This window comes from Nicotiana sylvestris, chromosome 11 (genome assembly GCF_000393655.2).
Source record: "Nicotiana sylvestris chromosome 11, ASM39365v2, whole genome shotgun sequence".
Classification (NCBI taxonomy): Eukaryota; Viridiplantae; Streptophyta; class Magnoliopsida; order Solanales; family Solanaceae; genus Nicotiana; species Nicotiana sylvestris.
The window spans coordinates 121,602,862-121,609,781 of NC_091067.1; the positions used below are offsets into that span (position 1 = coordinate 121,602,862).

The 6,920-nt window shown below is 36.8% G+C and overlaps 1 pseudogene; it reads right to left on the reverse strand.

Moving 5' to 3' along the window:
- Positions 1-374: 374 nt before the first annotated feature.
- LOC104234883 (fatty acyl-CoA reductase 3-like) lies at positions 375-6,689 on the reverse strand (annotated as a pseudogene).
- Positions 6,690-6,920: the final 231 nt, after the last annotated feature.

Below are 6,920 nucleotides of genomic sequence, written 5' to 3' on the forward strand. Positions count from 1 at the left end.
CGCTTTTTGGGCCATAAGCGACCAACTTTGGTCGCTTTTTGGTCGCTTTTTGGGCCATAAGCGACCAACTTTGGTCGCTTTTTGTGGTCGCTTAATTCCGGATTTCTAGTAGTGAATCTAGACAACCAAACCATATATGAACTCATTATGTAACCAGTCAAGTTTCTGAACTCGAGTATTTCATGTTTGATTATGTTTAAGAAATAATTAAGTAAATAAGAAGTTTGACCTCTCTAACATTTTAAGCTTCGGTTGAGATAATAACGCATTTTAACGCATATGGTATCAAAACAGACAAAGGTTCTAGGTTTAAGTTTCAATGTCGCTCATTATATAAAAAAAAGAAAAGAATTTTCTTGTGTTCGGCTCGTATATAAAAGATCTAAGCCCACAAGTGAGGGGGATATTGAATAAATAATTACGTAAATAAAAATGTGCAGATATTAAAAACGTTGTATCAAGAATAAACCTTTAACAATGGCCAATAATATCTTGAAATGTATGTTCGAAAGCTATCCATGCTGTTAAATGTTGTAATCTCCTTCACTTTGATGATGTTCCCATCTTTGTCGATCCATGGATTTTTGGTGAAATAATGAAGTAAGAAAATTGGAACATTTACAAGTTTTAAGGGATTTCTTTTAGACGAACTGATATGATATATGAATTCTTGAGATGATTCAATACTTCCATGAGCTACAATTGCTGCAAGGATAGAATTCACCACCATGTCACCTGGAATCTGTAATTGGCAAAAGGTTAAAATATTATTTCTTCTGTTCCATTTTAGAAGGCACTTTTCCTTTTTTCTTCCTTAAACTCCGAACCTAGAAAAGTATAGCTATATTAAATGCAACTGATGTATTATAGTAGTAACTTGAACTAGAGAGTATGGATTGAACAAGTATAGAAAGCACATACCAGGTCTACATTTGTGTTTGGGTCACCAAGGAAGACATTTGATATACCTTTACCATATGCCAGAAAAAAGGAATCCACTGTTCTGCAGTAGTTGCAAAAAAAATTTTTTTTTTTTTTTTGGGTAAGGCAGTTGCAAAGTTATATATAACCATATGCTGCCTTAATTATATGCTGTGCTTTATAAGCAAAACAAATGATGATGATGATAATAATAATAATAATAATAATAATAATAATAATAATAATAATAATAATAATAATAATAAATAAAATCACAGACTTACTTTACTCCTTCAATCCATCCGGGAAATGGTTCTTTACAAGTGCTAGTGATAATTGTTGGACATATTATAACAAGTTGTAAACTTTCCTTCAAATGTCCTAAAAGCATCTCTCCCATTGCTTTTGTGAAGGAATATGTGTTTGGCCACCCATGCAAAGTTGCCCTAAATGATCAATATAAGCCATGTTAATTTGGGTAATTAAAATAATTGCTATGAAAGGCTAAGACTGGGGCTTTTAGTCGTCTGTACGAGATACTAGGGGCCAAAGGCAGGGAGGAAAAGTTATTCCGGCTGGCCAAGGCGAGAGAGATGAAGGCAAGAGATCTGGACCAAGTGAGGTGCATCAAAGACTAGGACGGTAGAGTATTGATGGGAGAGGCCCAGATTAAGCGGAGATGGCAGACTTACTTTCATAAACTTCTGAATGAAGAAGGGGATCAGGATATTGTGCTAGGTGAGTTGGGGCATTCCGAGAGTCATCGCTATTTCGAGTACTGTAGGCGCATCAAGGTTGAGGAGGCCATGAGGGCTATGCATAAGATGAGCAGGGGTAGAGCTATCGGGCCTGACGAGATTCCAGTAGAATTTTGGAGGTGTGTGGGTAGAGCAGGTTTGGAGTGGCTGAATGGGTTGTTTAATGTTATTTTCAGGACGAAGAGGATACCGGATGAGTGGAGGTGGAGTACGGTGGTCCCGTTGTACAAGAACAGAGGTGACATCCAGAGTTGCAACAACTATAAGGGTATCAAATTATTGATACCATGAATGTTTGGGAGAGGATAGTAGAGGTGAGGGTGAGGAGGACAATGTCTGTATCAGACAACTAGTTCGGGTTTATGCCGGATCATTCTACTACGGAAGTTATCCACCTTATTAGGAGGTTGGTGGAACAGTATAGGGATAGGAAGAAGGATCTGCACATGGTGTTTATTGATCTGGAGAAAGCGTACGACAAGGTTTCGAGAGAGGTTCTTTGGAGATGCCTAGAGGCTAAAGGTGTGTCGGTTGCTTACATTAAGGCAATTAAGGACATGTATGATGGAGTTAAGACTCGGGTTAGGATAGCGGGAGGCGACTCTGAGCATTTTTCGGTTGTTATAGGGTTTTATCAAGGATCTAAGCTCAGCCTATTCTTATTTGCCCTGGAGATGGACGTACTGACACACCATATTCAAGGAGTGGTGACACGGTGTATGTTATTCGCTAATGACATTGTTCTAGTTGACGAGACGCAAAGTGTTGTTAACGAGAGGATGGAGGTTTGGAGACAGACCCTTGAGTCTAAGGGTTTCAAGTTGAGCAGGACGAAGACGGAATATCTTGAGTGCAAGTTTAGTGCTGAGCCGAGGGAAGCGTACATGGACGTGAGGCTTGGATCACGGGTCATTTCTAAGAGAGGCAGTTTCAAGTACCTTAGGTCAGTTATCCAGAAGGATGGGGAGATCGATGAGGATGTCGCACACCGTATAGAGGTGGGGTGGATGAAACGTAGGTTAGCATCTGGAATCCTATGTGACACTAAAGTGCCACCGCTACTCAAAGGTAAATTTTATAGAGCGGTGGTTAGACCGGCCATATTGTATGGGACTGAGTGTTGGCTAGTTAAGAACACACATGCCCAGAAGATGAAAGTAGCAGAAATGAGGATGTGAGGTGGATGTGCGGGTACACTAGGATAGATAATATTAGGAATGAAGTTATTCGGGAGAAGGTGGGCGTGGCTCCCACTGATGACAAGATGCGGGAAACGAGGCTCAGAATGTTCGGGCACGTATAGAGGAGAAGCTTGGATGCCCCGGTAAGGGGGTGCGAGCGGTTGGCATTGGCGGGTACGAGGAGAGGTAGAGGGCGGCATAAGAAGTATTGGGGAGAGATGATCAGGCGGAACATGGCGAGGCTTCAGATCTCCGAGGACATGGCACTCGATAGGAAGCTGTGGAGGTCGAGCATTAAGGTTGTAGGTTAGGAGGTAGTTGAGCATATTTAGTCTACCAGTGTGAGGCTGGGCTGATAGGATTTAGTATTAGACTGCTAGTGGTCAATGTTGTATTTACACTACTCTTTCATTTTAATAGTGTCAGGCCTATTTACTGGTTATTATTTTCGCTTTCCATTTATTTACTGGTTCTTGTTATGTTGTTATTATTTCTATGGTTTTTTATTGATGGTACTGATGAATATCTCTTTTCGTCGTCTTGAGCCGACGGTCTATCGGAAACAACCTCTCTACCCCCTCGGGTAGAGGTAAGATCCGCGTACATACTACCCTCTCCAGACCCCACTTGTGAAATCTTACTGAAGGGTTGTTGTTGTTGTTGTAAAATAATTGCTATGAAGTTGTTGCATCAATAAAGATCTGAGTTTAACGTTTATATACTGATACTGTTATTTTTTCTACATTTTCAGTATATATAAGTGAAATCTTAAAAAGGCTAAAATATTATTTAAGAAATGCTCGCTATATTGTGTTAAGACTTTTGCAAACCGTTGAATGCCTAGATATCTCATGGCCATTGTCACTTCCTTTGATGTCAAATTTTGAGCTTCAAGTTCTTTAAGTTTGTCCTCGATCACCTTCCTCTCCACATCAATGTCTAAGTACAAATCTTTGTTGAGTGCCTCACCTAATCTGAATGATTTCTCTGGTATAACTCCTTCCCCTTCCCCACAAATATAAGCTGCAACAGGAAGAATGAAAAAGATTAAACTAAGGCCCCGTTTGTCCATTTAAAAAAAAATATTTTTTTCAAAAAAAAAAATCAAAAGTATATTTGTCCATAAAATTTTACAAGTTTTTGGAAATTTTTCGTAAATGAGTTTTTCAAAAGATAAAAAGTCGTTTTGACCATTTTTTCAAAATTTTCAGAAAAACTTTTTCCCCACTCATAAAACAGCAACATTTTTTCAAGTGAAATGCATATCCAAACATAATTTTAAATTTTAAATACCATTTTTCAACTTAATGCCAAATACTTACTTTTTTTTTCAAAAATTACAATTTTTATGTCCAAACGCCTACTAATATTACAAGTTTCAAGAAGCTTAGAAAATAAAGATATAAATAAACAAAGTCATAGATAAAAATTGTCATACTTGGTGTAATATTTCTCATAATTATGCTGAAGTAATTAATTAGATTATTGACATAAGTATCATAATGAATCTTATGATTTAAAACTGACCAGTGGATACATGAACAAGAATTTTCAACTTTGCACATCTTTTAGCAAATTTGAGGACATTGACTGCACCTAGACATTGGTTTTCATGGCAATATCATACCTGCAAGAGGGAAAAAAAAGGAAAAATAGTGAAAAATATTGTGGGGGGGGGGGGGGGGAATAAATCAAATATCATGCATTAAAATACTTCCATTTTACAACAACTACCTCTCTTCAAATCTGGTACTTGCAGCTGAGTGTATGATAGTATCAATTTCTTTGAACATCTCATCTTTCATTTCCATGTTTTCAATTCCAAAATCTTCAAACGAAACGTCACCAGCTACTGGAAATACCTTCTCCTTTATGAGATTGTTTAGCTCTACACCTAACTTTTCTCTTAGAACATTAAACAATTCAGCCTGCAAAATCTGTGAATAAAACTTATAATATATTATTGTCTTTCTCTCCACATTAACGCATTCAAGAAAATAACTTCTCTCATATAGGTAATTTATATTTTTTGTTTAAAATCAACTGAGCATTTTATTCATCTCCAAAAAAAAAAGCCAGCAATTACATTTGAGCAAAGGGGTTGTTATACTACCAACACCTATAGTGACCATGAGAGATAGCTCCCACTACTCTAGTTACAAAATTAGATGGATTAAATGCATGTGGTATGTAGATACATAAGTTAATAGTTGCCATGAAATATGTAGTATCCAATCTATATATATATAAAAAAAAAAAAAAAAAGAAGCAGCTTGTGAAAGCCCCTCCTCAATATGTTTGATCCCTTTCCAAGCCTTCCTCTTCGTCAATGATTATGGGTCACTCCTGTCTTTTAGTTCGACAGACTACTCTAAGGCCAACATGCAGCTGAGTCATAGCTAATCTAGTATAATTAACTTCTGGTGCAACATTATCACTTCTAAATTTCTAACTTCTGAACTTCATCTCAAGGTAGAAAATAAAAGAATAATTTCACAGACCTTCCGATCGGCTTTTATAACGCTAACGGTAGTGGTGATCGACGTACGGTGATTCTTGTGAGGTGATGGCTGATGGTAATTATGGTTGACCGAAGTGACTGACGGTATATGATGGTGCACAAAAGTGGTTGACAAAGGTGATATTAGTATATTGGTTCCTGTTGGTGGGGTGGCTCGCTTCGAAGGTGGTTAGTGATGGTATATATAGTTGTCAGTGGTGATTGATGGTGGTGGTGATTGGTGGAGTTGGTTGTGATTGTGGTTTATAGTGATGATTGTATAGTGGAGACTGACGATAGAGGTGCTAGCTAGGTGGCGTGGCTAGCGGTAGATTTGGTTGGTGACGGTGGTTGCTAGAGATAGAGGTGGTTGGTGTTGGTGGCTATAGAGTGGAGGCTGGTGATGATCAATGTGCAGTGATAATGAATAAAGTAACGGTAAAATGTCACCTTCACATGAATCTTTAAGTGAAGGACCTTGATGATATAGGTAGTTATTCTTTATTTATGGTGGTGAGAGGTACACATAAGTATCCGACAATAAAATAGTAGAGGTGCATGGTCAAACACCATCACTATTAAAAAAAAAAAAAAAAAAAAAAAGAAGAAGAAGAAGAAGATAATTTTAAAAGTCTATATAAGACCAAAATAAATATAAGTGATCGACAAAAAATTAAAACAGAAAACAAATACACTTAATGGATATAAATCTGGGTAATTCAAGTTTAGACTTTCATTAAATAGAAACAAACAATAGTAATAAATTTTTTACATATTTACCATAACATTAGTTCTTTTTCAAATCAAATGATCTATTTAAGCTGGTACTAGCGAGCAATATTCAAAATCTGAAGGGTAAAAAAAATAAAAAACAGATGTTTAGTACCTCATCTTTAAAGCGTATTCCGGCTGATTTGGCGTCCGAAGCTCTTAGTAAAAGGAATAGCTTTTTCACGTTTGGTTGAATTCGGAGTATCTTCTCCACTAGAACTGCATTACAAAATAAAGGACGTATAGTTTTTTTAATTGACATATCCATGGCAACAGGTACAGTAATTTGGAATAGACGTAATAACCTAATTAAATTACATTGATGATGTAAAAACATTCGAATTATATATCAGTACGTATAGAGAGAAAGAGAGCAGGGGGGAAAGGGAGAGAGTATCCGCACTCTTTGCAAGGAAACCAGTGACACCCGTAGTGAAAATAGTTTTGCCTTCTAGAAATTGTTCAATTTTAGATGATTCCATAGGGTAAGAATTGGGAAGCTATAAATTTAGTTGTAAAATAAGAGATACTAATCTCACAAAATAAAAGAGTGATATTGAAAATGATAGTAGTTGATATGAACTCATGCACTCATCTCCCAATATTTATAGGCAAACTAGAAGATTAACAAAGTAAAAGATTAGGGTAGCTTTCTGTTCTGCAATTAATAATGTTGTAGTTTGTTCCTTACCTAAAGTGTAGGTCACCTCAATAATTAATTATTAATCATCGCTACGTGATAGCCTTCAATCCTAGTGGTATTAGTGGGAGTTTTCCACGCAATAAATA